Source organism: Ornithorhynchus anatinus, chromosome 21 (genome assembly GCF_004115215.2).
Source record: "Ornithorhynchus anatinus isolate Pmale09 chromosome 21, mOrnAna1.pri.v4, whole genome shotgun sequence".
Lineage (NCBI taxonomy): Eukaryota > Metazoa > Chordata > Mammalia > Monotremata > Ornithorhynchidae > Ornithorhynchus > Ornithorhynchus anatinus.
Genome location: NC_041748.1, coordinates 15,625,862 through 15,637,528, shown reverse-complemented (window position 1 = coordinate 15,637,528; position 11,667 = coordinate 15,625,862). Strand labels below are relative to the sequence as shown.

General features: G+C 48.1%; 1 protein-coding gene across 5 annotated transcripts in view; it reads left to right on the top strand.

The window, feature by feature from the left end:
* Positions 1-733: 733 nt before the first annotated feature.
* FAM234A (family with sequence similarity 234 member A) overlaps positions 734-11,667 on the top strand; it is a 29,782-nt gene continuing 18,848 nt past the window's right edge. For 2 of the 5 annotated variants that reach the window (XM_029049260.2, XM_029049259.2), the window contains exon 1: positions 734-865. The gene's annotated coding sequence lies outside the window, so the exon portion shown is untranslated. Of the gene's footprint in view, positions 866-3,171; positions 3,255-11,667 lie in introns of those variants that run through there. The other 3 variants (XM_029049261.2, XM_029049256.2, XM_029049258.2) reach the window with 2 other exon arrangements.

The window sequence follows — 11,667 nt, the reverse complement described above, 5'->3', positions numbered from 1 at the left end:
TACTATGTTCAGAGCACTGTACTGAGTGCTTAGGAGAGCAAAATACAACAGAATTAGCAGACTTGTTCCCTGCTCATAATAAACTTACAGTTTAGAGATGTCTGCCTCCACTTCTTGTAGGCAGAGATCATGTTTACCAACTCGGTTGTTCTATACTCTCCCAAGTGCTTAGTACAGTGCTCTGCACTCAGGAAACGCTCAACAAATACCATTGCTTGATTAACTCAGTGAGTACCAGTATTAACATCAGTCAATCAATGGATCAGTGATATTTATCGAGTGCTAACTCTGTTCAGGGCACTGTACAGAGCTCTTGGGAGAGGACAATTTTAGGAAAAATTTGGTAGACATGTTTCCTGCCTACCATGAATTTACAATCTTGAAGGGGAGAAAGGGCTGGAGAAGGTCCTTTGCGAGGTGACTGAAAATTTTAGGACTCTTCAATCAGCACTTACATACACAGCTTTAAGTTCTATATTATAAATTATTACTTACATTTATATCTGTCTCCCCCTCTAGCCTGGAACTCGCTGTGGGCAGGGAATGTATCTGCCAACTCTGTTGAATTGCAATCTCCCAAGTGCTCAATACAGTGCTCCGCACACGGTAAGCTCTCGATAAATACCTTTGATGATGGTGAAGAGAATGAATTTGCTTGAAATCTTCAAAACGATGAAGGGTGTGGATGGGAGGAATATGACCGTGGATTTGTCTTTCACCCCTAAACCTACAGTTCTTGTGGGAGGAGATGCCAAGGGAGAGGAAGACCCTAGGATTCAAACTCCAGACAATCCGCAAGAAAACCTCATTCCCAGGAAGTGGTCAGCTTAAGGAACTTCGTCCCACAAGATCTGGCAAAGTATCGGTATGTTCCAGGGGGGTTTGGATAAATTCACAGAACAGTGTATGTGATGGGCTAGTAATAATAACAGTAATAATAATTGTGGTATTTGGAGAGCCCTACTAGAAGCTAAGTAATGTACTAAGTACCAGGATAGATTAATCAATGGTATTATTTATTTATTCATTCATTTATTTATTTTAGTGCTACTTGTTAAGCCCTTACTACATGTTTGGAGGAACTGAAGGATGGTTTACTTCCTTGGACTGATTATTGAATTTTTTTTCTGGCATTTGTTAAGCATTTATTATGTGTTATGCACTTTACTAAGCTGCCTGGATGGCACCTGGAGAGTTTCCAGTACTCCACCAGTCTCGACTATAGGAGGGAGAGTCAAGCAGAGGCCTTACCCAATCCATTCCTAGCTTGGGTAGTGGCTAGCGAGTGGCAGGCCATCAAGAAAACTCTATGGATCTACTATCAGAACGATTGCAGATCGAGGTGGGGTGTTCTAGGAGAGATGTATCTATGGTGTCGCTATGGGTTGGAGATGACTTGACAGCATAAAACAAGACAGTACTAAGCGCTGGGTTAGATACAAGATTGAGTGCTTACTGGAATAATAATAATAATAATACTATTTGTTAAGTATGTTCCAGGCACTGTACTAAGCTCTTGGAAGAGTTCAATACAACACATTCCCAAGCTTGTAGTCTAAAGGATGTTATTATCATTATTATTATTCATATTCTATTTGTTAAGCATTTATTACGTGCCAAGCCCTGGTCTAAACTCTGGGATGTATACAAACTAATCAGGTCAGATGAAATCTCAGTCCTGCTCACTCTATATAGTGGGGAGAGCAGGTATCGGAACCCCATTTTACAGATGAGGAAACTGAGCCACTTACTAAGGAGAACGGGGAACATTCGATATGTAGAGAGGAAAGGTTAGGGGTGTTAGTCCATCCCTAAACAGGGTGTCAGTTAGGAAATAATAATAATGACATATGTTTCCCCAGGAAGAGAGAACAAGCCTCTCTCCCTCTCTCCTAGTAGAGAAGCAGTGTGACATAGTGGATAGAGCAAAGCCCTGGGAGTCATGGGTTCTAATTCCAGCTCTGCCTCTTGTCTGCTGTGTGACCTTGGGCAAATCACTTCACTTCTCTGTGTCTCAGTTCCCTCATCTGTAAATAGGGATTGAGGCTGTGAGCCCCATTTGGGACAGGGACTGTGTCCACTCCGATTTGCTTGTATTCATCCCAGCGCTTGTTATTATTGTTATTATTAAATGCTGCGGGTGAGGTGAATTTCAAGTGCTTAAAGTGGATAGATCAAAGTGCATAGGCTACTCACTGTTCGATGTGGAGTTTCTGTGGAGGTTTTTGAGGAGTGTGGTAGGAAACATCGTTGTTACTCTTGCAGTTTATGTCATTGTGTCATGATGGCTATTTGTCCAGTTTTATACTATGGGAGAAAGAAAAAATGGAAATGTCCATGAAGTCCTTAAATAGAGTATATAGGCTGATAAGTATGGAAGTGCTGTGGGTGAGAGTGAGCGTAAAAGTGCATTCATTCATTCATATTTATTGAGTGTAATAACATTATTATTATTATTGCAAGCACTTAGACCAGTGCTCAGTTCCCTCTGTAAAATGGGGATGAAGACTGTGAGCCTCATGTGGGGCCGACTTAATAGTAATAATAGTCTTGGTATTTGTTAAGCGCCTACTATGTGCATAGCACTGTTCTAAGCGCTGGGGTAGATACAGGATAATCAGGTTGTCCCATGTGAAGCTCACAGTTAATCCCCATTTTACAGATGAGGTAACTGAGGCCCAGAGAAGTGAAGTGACTTGCCCACAGTCACACAGCTGCCAGTGGCAGAGCCGGGAGTCGAACTCATGACCTGTGACTCCCAAGCCCAGGCTCTTGCCACTGAGCCACGCTGAGGACTCTGTATCCACCCCAGCGCGCAGAACAGTGCTCGGCACCTAGTGAGCGCTTAACCACTGCCGACATTATTATCATGAATATTCCAAGCGCTTAGTCCAGCGCTCCGCCCACGGCGCTCAATAAATACGACCGAATGAATGAGTGGCGGCGGGGCGCGCAGCCCCGCCCTCCCCGTTGCCCGGCAACGGTTGCCAGGGCGGGGGCGCACGTGACGCCGCGGCAGCGCCCCCTCCCGTCGGGGGCGGGGGGCGGGCGAGGGGCCGGAAGTGACGTCGGCCGGGGGCGGGCCGGGCGCCTGACTGGCGGCGGCCTGGGGGAGGGCGGGCGAGGGGCCGGAAGTGACGTCGGCCGGGGGGGGGCCGGGCGCCTGACGGACGGCGGGAAGGACTGGCGGCGGCCTGAGGGAGGGCGGCCCCGGGCCTGGGGCCCCGGCCTGGCGGTTGGCGGGCTGGACGCAGGTGAGCGGACCCCGGCGCACCCCCTCAGGACGGCCGGGACTCCTGGGGGGGCGGGGGGAGGGTCACGTGGCTCAGGCCCCTTCCCCCCTCCCCCTCCAGGACCCCCCCCACCGGGCTGGGCACCTGCCCTCCTGCCCTGCGGCCCCCAGCCCGGGGGAACGTTTGGGGGCGGATTCTCAGGGCCCTCGAAAAGGAAAAACAAAAGTTTTTGTTAAGCGCTTACTAGCTAATAATAATCATGTTGGTATGTGTTAAGCGCTTACTCTGTGTATCGACCCCGGGGGAATCAGGTGGGCCCACCTGAGGCGCCCAGTCTTGGCTTTGGAGTCAGAAGTCATGAGTTCGAATCCCAGCGCTGCCACTTGTCAGCTGGGTGACTGTGGGCAAGTCACTTCACTTCTCTGGGCCTCAGTTACCTCATCTGGGAAATGGGGGTGAAGACTGTGAGCCCCATGGGGGACAACCTGATTCCCTGTGTCTACCCCAGCGCTTAGAACAGTGCTCTGCACATAGTAAGCGCTTAACAAATGCCAACGTTATTATTATTATCCCCATTTTCCAGATGAGGTCACTGAGGCCCAGAGAAGTGAAGTGACTTGCCCACAGTCACCCAGCTGCCAAGTGGCAGAGCAGGGGTTCGAACCCATGACCTCCGACTCCCAAGCCCGGGCTCTGCCAAGCACTGCCCTGAGCGCTGGGTAGATACCAGGTAAGGAGGTTGGCCCACGTGGGGCGCACGGTTTGAATCCCCATTTTCCAGGTGAGGCCACTGAGGCATAGAGAACCCAGCTCTACACCTGAAGGGCGGCACGTGTCCCAGGAGCCTTCTCCCCCAGAGTCGGGGATGATAATAATAATGTTGGTATTTGTTCATTCAAGAGTATTTATTGAGTGCTTACTATGTGCAGAGCACTGTACTAAGCGCGTGGAATGGACAACGCGGTAACAGATAGAGACAGTCCCTACCCTTTGACAGGCTTACAGTATTTGTTAAGCACTTACTATGAGCAGAGCACTGTTCTAAGCACTGGGGTAGATACAGGGTCATCAGGTTGTCCCACGTGAGGCTCACCGTTAATCCCCATTTTACAGATGAGGGAACTGAGGCCCAGAGAAGTGAAGTGACTTGCCCACAGTCACACAGCTGACAAGTGGCAGAGTCAGGAGTCGAAACCATGACCCCTGACTCCCAAGCCCAGGCTCTTTCCACTGAGCCATGCTGCTTCTCCAGCAGAAGAGGCTCTGCCCTCCTCTTCTGTCCCGGGGGACCCCTCAGGGGAGGATCCCCCAGACTCCTCCATTCATTCAGTCGTGTTTATTGAGTGCTTACTATGTGCAGAGCACTGTACTGAGCGCCCCAAGGACCCAGGGAACGGGCTACAGGTCCCACAGAAGTGGGAGGTGGGGGCGCATCACGTCTCCCGGGAAACCTGTATCCTCTGGGCCCCCTGGCCCCCTTTTGATCTGCTCTGCACATAGTAAGCGCTCAATAAATACTATTGAGTGAATGATTTTACCCAAGCTTACCCCACAGTGAAGTTGGTCACAGGCCAGGTTGTGCAGTGGGGAGAGGAAGGTCCCTGAGTCTCCAGGGGAAAAGGGGTCCAGCATTCACGTTCACCGGACAACAGAGGGTTTCCCGAATCTGGGCCTTTCTGATGATGACGATGGTATTTGTTAAGCGCTTACATTATGCCAAGCGCTGTTTCAAGCCCTGGGGGAAATACGGGGTTATCAGGTTGTCCCAGGGGCTCACAGTCTTAATCCCCATTTTACAGATGAGTTAACTGTGGCACAGAGAAGTCAAGTGACTTACCCTAAGTCACACAGCTGGGATTTTAGCAACTCCACCAGATTCCGTTCTTCCATCAAGCTGGGGCGTGCTCAGATGGGTTGGGGACCTCGTAAGGTCCAAAGAAATCAAGTTACTGGAGAGTAAAGGGAGCAAACGGGCGGCTCTTAGTGGTGTTAGTTTTGTTTGCTAAAGTTCCAGAGCTTAGGGGATACTGAATGTTACTCGATTTCTTTGCGGTTGAAGATCCAAAGTGCGACATATTAAAAAAGCAAACAAAAAGCAACACGAGGCATGATACACAGTCCTTATTGAGGTATTTGGATCGATGTCTGTCTCCCCCCGCCACCCCTTAGACCGTGAGCCCATTGTTGTTGTATTGTACTTTACCAAGCGCTTAGTCCTAATACGATTGAATGAAAGCTAGGGATTCTGTCCAGGTACCCATTGCACTTGAAATTGTAAAGGGGGGGGGGGGGGCGGGTGGTTATGGAGTACTGTTAAATTATAAATTTATCCAGAATGGGGATTGTCGATTAATTCTGTCAGTCATTCATTATTTATTGAGTGCTTATTGTGTGCAGAGCGTGGTACTAAGTACTTGGAAGAATATAATATAATAAGCAGACACATTCCCTGCCCCCAGTGAGCTTACAGTTTACAGGGGGAGAGAGACATCAATAGAAATATATAAATGACAGGTATGTACATAAGTGCTGTGGGGCAGGGAGGAGGATGAATGAAGGGAGCAAGTTGGGGTGATACAGAAGGGAGTGGGAGAAGAGGAAAGGAGGGCTTAGTCAGGGAAAGCCTCTGGGAGGAGATGTGCCTTCATTACGGCTTTGAAGGTGGGGAGAGTAATGAGGAGGGAGAGCATTCCAGGTTAGGGGCAGGATTTGGGCCAGAGATCAGTGGTGAGATAGTTGAGATTGAGGTATAGTGAGAAGGTTAGTATTAGAGGAGGGGCACGTGAGGACTGGGTAGTAGGAGAGAAGCAAATCAGTCGATCGTATTTATTGAGCATTTACTATGTGCAGAGCAGTGTACTAAGTACAGTACAACAATAAACAGACACGTTCCCTGCCTATGATGAGTTCACAGTCGAGAGGGGTGAGGTAGGAGGAGACAAGGTGATGGAGTGCTTTAAAGCCAATGGTAAAGAGTTTCTGTTTGCAGAGTTGGATGGGCAAGCCCTGGAGGTTTTTGAGGAGTGGGGAAGCATGTCCTGAATGTTTTCATAGAAAAATGATCCGGGCAGCAGAGTGAAGTATGCCCTGGAGTAGGGAGAGACGGGGACTGGGAGGTCAACATGAAGGCTCAATACAGTAATCAAGACAAAGTAGGAAAAGTGATTGGATTAACGTGGTAGCAATTTGGATAGGGAGGAAAGGGCAGGTTTTAGTGATGTTGTAAATGTGGAACCGAAAGGATTTAGTGATGGACTAAATATGTGGGTTGAATCAGAGAGAGGAGTCAAGGATAATGCCAAGGTTCAGGGCTTGTGGGGCAGGAAGGATGGGGGTGCCATCTGCAGTGATGGGAAAGTTGGGAAGGGTTTGGATGGAAAGATAAGGAGCTCTGTTTTAGGCATATTAAGTTTGAGGTGATGGCAGGACATCCAGCATAGAGATGTCTTGAAGACAGGAGGAAATGTGAGTTTGCAGAGAGGAAGAGAGATCAGGGCTGACGTTGAAGATTTGGGTATCATCTGCATAGAGATGGTAATTGAAGCCATGGGAGTGAATGAGTTTTCCAAGGGAGTGGATGTTGGAGAATAAAAGGGGACCCAATACTGAACCTCAATGGACGCCTGCAATTAGAGGCTGGGAAGCAGAGGAGGAGCTCATGAAAGAGATTGAGAACGAGCGGCCAGAGAGATAGGAGGAGAATCAGGAGAGAACGATGTCAGTGAAGCCGAGGTTGGATAATGTTTCCAGGAGAAGGGGGTGGTCCACAGGGTGGAAGGCAGCTGAGAGGTCGAGGAGGATTAGGATGGAGTAGAAGCCGTTGGATTTGGCAAGAAAGAGATGATCGGTGACCTTTGAGAGGGCGGGTTCTATGGAATGAAGGGGACGGAAGCCAGATTGGAGGGGATCCAGGAAAGAATTGGAGGAGGAGAACTTGAGATGGCGAATGTAGACAACTTGCTCAAAGGAGTTTGGAGAGGAATGGTTCGGAGGGAGTTGGGGGCGATAACTGGAGGGAGCTGTGGGGCATATGTTTCTTCGGACAGTGCTCCGCACACAAGAGGGCACCCAGTGCAGTGCTCTGCAGTCTGGATGCATCAGGCTCTGTAGACAGCACTCAAGGTAGTGCCTTGCACACAGAAAGTGTTAAGTGCAGTGTTCTGCACCCAGAAAGCGTGATGAGGTGGAGGACCATTTTTAAACGAATCCAGGTTCCATTCTAGATCAATCCCGCCTCCTGCTTTGGCCCTAACTCTTTTGTTGGAAACACGGGAAAGATGATCCTCCTACATCCCAGAAAGTCTTGAGATTTCTTTCACCAGCGCTCATAGGGAACTTTGAATGAAATCATCCCCACGGAAGGCCCAGAGGAAGAATTAGGAGTTGGTATCGCCACTCCTGGGGCCCCGAGACCACTGATGATGTCAAAGGGGGCAAGACCACAAGATTGTGGTCATCTGGAACTGACCACCCTGTGGGGCACTTGCCACGTCCCCAATCGGTCATTTGTTCGGTGGTGGGAGGAAGGCAGCATTGTGCTGGTTATGGCCGAGTGCCCCATTTAAGACCACAAAGTTTCGTTCGTGGCCTGCTAAACCTGGCTCATGGGTGTGCTTTGAGCGTAATCATTTTGGTGGTTCAAGCTGTAATAATAATAAAAACAACTGTGGCAATTAAGTGCTTACTGTGTGTCAAGCACCATTACAAGTGCAGAGGAAGATTTTGTGAGAAACAGTCCCTATCCCCCACAGGGAACACAGTCTTCTAAGTTGGAGAACAGGTATTGAATCCCCATTTTACAGATGAGAGAAGTGAAGTGACTTGCCCAAGGTCATAGAGCAAGCAAGTGGCAGAGCTGGAATTAGAACCCAAGGCCTCTGACTCCCCAGCCTGGGTTCTTTCCACTAGCCCATGCTGCTAGTCAGCATCTCCCATCACTGGTATGTATTTAACACTCATTGCGTGCGGAGCAATGGTTAAAGTAAAGCCAAGAAGCCCAGAAAGCCAGGGCAGAAAACTGGGAGGGGACTAGCAGAGGTTTTTGGGTCTTCTTTTTTTTAAATGGTTTTTAAGTGCTGAATATGGTTCAATCACTGTTATAAGCTCTGGGATAAATATAAGTTAATCAGGCCGGATACAGTCCCCGTCCCACGTGGGGCTCTCCATCTAAGTTAGCAGGGAGAAGAGGTATTGAATCCCCATTTTGCAGTTGAGAAAACTGAAGCACAGAGAAGTAAAGTGATTTGGAAAAGGGTCTACCAACTGTTGTACTCTCCCAAGAGTTTAGCAGTGCCGTGCACACAATAAGCACGCAATAGATACTGTGATGATGATTTGCCCAAGGTCACCCAGCAGACAAGTGGCAGAGCGGGGATCAGGTCCTCTGGCTCCCTGGCCTATGCTGCTTCATTTTCAGTCTATTTTGAATTCCCCCCACCTCTTTCCTTCCCCCAATTCTTTAGTGAATTACTCTCCCCCTGCCAGGAAGCAAGGTGACACTGACATGTTCTCTCACTACTAGTACAATTTACTTTATCAGGGCTGAGTAAAATTGAGCCTTCTGTTGTTGGTTTTTATCTTAAATGATATTTAAATGCTTACTCTGTACTAGGCTCTGGGGTAGATACAAGATAATAGAGTTGGACACAGTCCCTGTCCCACAGTGGGCTCACAGTCTTAATCCCCATTTTACAGATGAGGGAACCGAGACCCAGAGAAGTGAAGGGACTTGCCCAAGGTCACACAGCAGGAAGTGGCAGAGCCGGAATTGGAGACGGTGAGCCCGTTGTGGGCAGGGATTGTCTCGATTTGTTGCTGATTTGTACTTTCCAAGGGCTTAGTACAGTGCTCTGCACACAGTAAGTGCTCAGTAATTACGATTGAATGACTGAATGAATGAACCCAGAGTCCTCCAACTCACAGGCCACGCTGCTTTTCCATCTTTTTCATCTACCTTTTCCTTCTGGATGAGTTCCCTCCCTGTGTCATTATCCTCCGTGCCCCCGCCCCCCCATCCACATTTAGTCTCCTCATAAAGCAATGAAACCCATTTTTTGATTCGCTTGGGTGGGGCTAGGAGAACCTGGTTGACCTTTTTATCCACTAACAAGGTTTCAGTTCCCTCTGGGAGCAGGTGAAATGGTATATTAAAGGAAGTTAATATGTAACACAAGACTCCGAAGACTTTCTCTAGGCCAAAAAAAAAACAAACCCTCAAGGCCATTTTGACACCCCAACTCTGCCTTTTGATGCACTCATCCTTTACTAGTTTTCAAGGAGAAAAGTTTATTTTTCCTGAAAGTTCCTCTCATTTTCCACATGAAACCTGTTTGAGTTTTCCTTAAAAATCATGACTTCCTGTGTGAAACCTTTGGGTTTTTTGGAGCTTCAGTGAATCCCTTCTAAAATGTAAATTCCTATACTTTTCCAAGCGCCTAATAGAGTGTACTGTAACGTTCAGTGAATACCATTGGATCAACTGGAGTAGATGATATTATACAGTTGACCCAATAGCCCTTAGTTTGCGTGGTGCATATAGGATATTATGCTTGGCAGGAAGGAGCCAAGGTTTGGGGCTCGAGAGACGGAGGGTGGTGGCAGGTTCAATTGTGATGGGAAGATGAGAAGCTATCTGTTGCCGAATTGTACTTTCTAAGCACTTAGTACAGTGCTCTGCACACAGTAAGTGCTCAAATGTGAATGAATGAATAAATGAGGAGTTCAGTTTTGGATGTTTGAACAGTTGCTGGCAAGACATGTCTGTAGGGGTGGCCTGACAGACAGAGGAAATATGGGACTGTAATGCAGAGAGACCTTGGGTTCGGTGAGGGTGGCTTTTTAAAATCATCATTATTATTATTATTATTGTTGTAGTCAATGCTTACTATGTGTCAAGCACCGTACTAAGCGCTGGGGTAGAGATAAGTTAATTAGATCCAACTCAGTCCCACATGGGGCTCAGCAGTCAGGACTGGATCTCACTCAAAACAAACAAATGAAAAAAAAGCTACTAGTCCACCTGGAGGGTGAATTGTGGCCAAACTGAACCGATGGCCAGGACCAGTTCCAACTGGATGGGATTGGAATGGCTGAAATACTTTAATGTGGAAAATCAAGACCCTTAGCAGGGAGGGAACCACAGCCACCCCGGAACAAGAGATTAAAAACCCAGAATTCAGGTGCACTTGGGGTGAGATGAGCGAGCCGTGCCTGCTCGAACGAGCACCGCTCCCAGAGGCTGCTCCCAAAATCCCCTTTCATCCAAGCCAATATGGGTCGGGGGCATTTACAGTCCTCTAGACTGGAAACTTCTTGTGGGCAGGCAACGTCAACCAATTCTTTTGGATTCTACTCTCCCAAGTAAAGAGCTCTGCACGCAGTAAGCACTCAGTAAATACCAATCATCGAAATACCACCGATTGTTGTATCTGCTAGACCAGAATAATAATAATAATAATAATGTTGGTATTTGTTAAGCGCTTACTATGTGCCGAGCACTGTTCTAAGCGCTGGGGTAGACATAGGGGAATCAGGTTGTCCCACGTGGGGCTCACAGTCTTAATCCCCATTTTACAGATGAGGGAACTGAGGCACCGAGAAGTTAAGTGACTTGCCCAAAGTCACACAGCCAGAAGAGGTCCTTGAGGGCAGGGGTCATGTCTGCTAGCTCTGTTGTACTCTGCCAAGTGCTTAGAGCAGTGCTCTACCCATGGGAGATGTTCGATAAATACCATCAATGACCAATCATTTTTATGTATTTTTCCTGCTTCACCCAAACCGCTCAGCTGGTGGACCTGATTTTTGCAGAGCAGAAACCAGCAGGAAGCCACAAAACAGGACACCAAACTCCTGGAGATGGGAGGCACCTAGTAATAATGATAATAATGAATATGGTATTTGGGAAGCACTCACTATGTTTAGACTGTAAGCCCGTCAAACGGCAGGGACTGTCTCTATCTGTTGCCGACTTGTTCATCCCAAGCGCTTAGTACAGTGCTCTGCACATAGTAAGCGCTCAATAAATACTATTGAATGAATGAATACCAGGCACTGCACTAAATGCTGGGATAAATACGGTGATTGGGTTGGACACAGTCTCTGTCCCACGTGGGTTCACAGCCATAATCCCCATTTTACAGATGGGGTAACTGAGGCACAGAGAAGTGAAATTGACTTGCCCAAGGTCACACAGCAGACAGGTGGTGGGGCTGGGATTAGAATTCAAGTCTTCCTGACTCCCAGGGCTGAGCCCTAGCTATCCACTAGGCCACACTGAGGTAATCATGCTGCTCACGGTCCCTGTTCCACGTGGGGCTCTGGGTCCAAAGGGGAGAGAGAACAGGAATTGAAACCCCATTTTACAACTGAGGAAACTGAGGCCTGGAGAAACAAAGTGACTTGTCCAAGCAGAGGAGCCAGAATGAGAAGCCAGGTC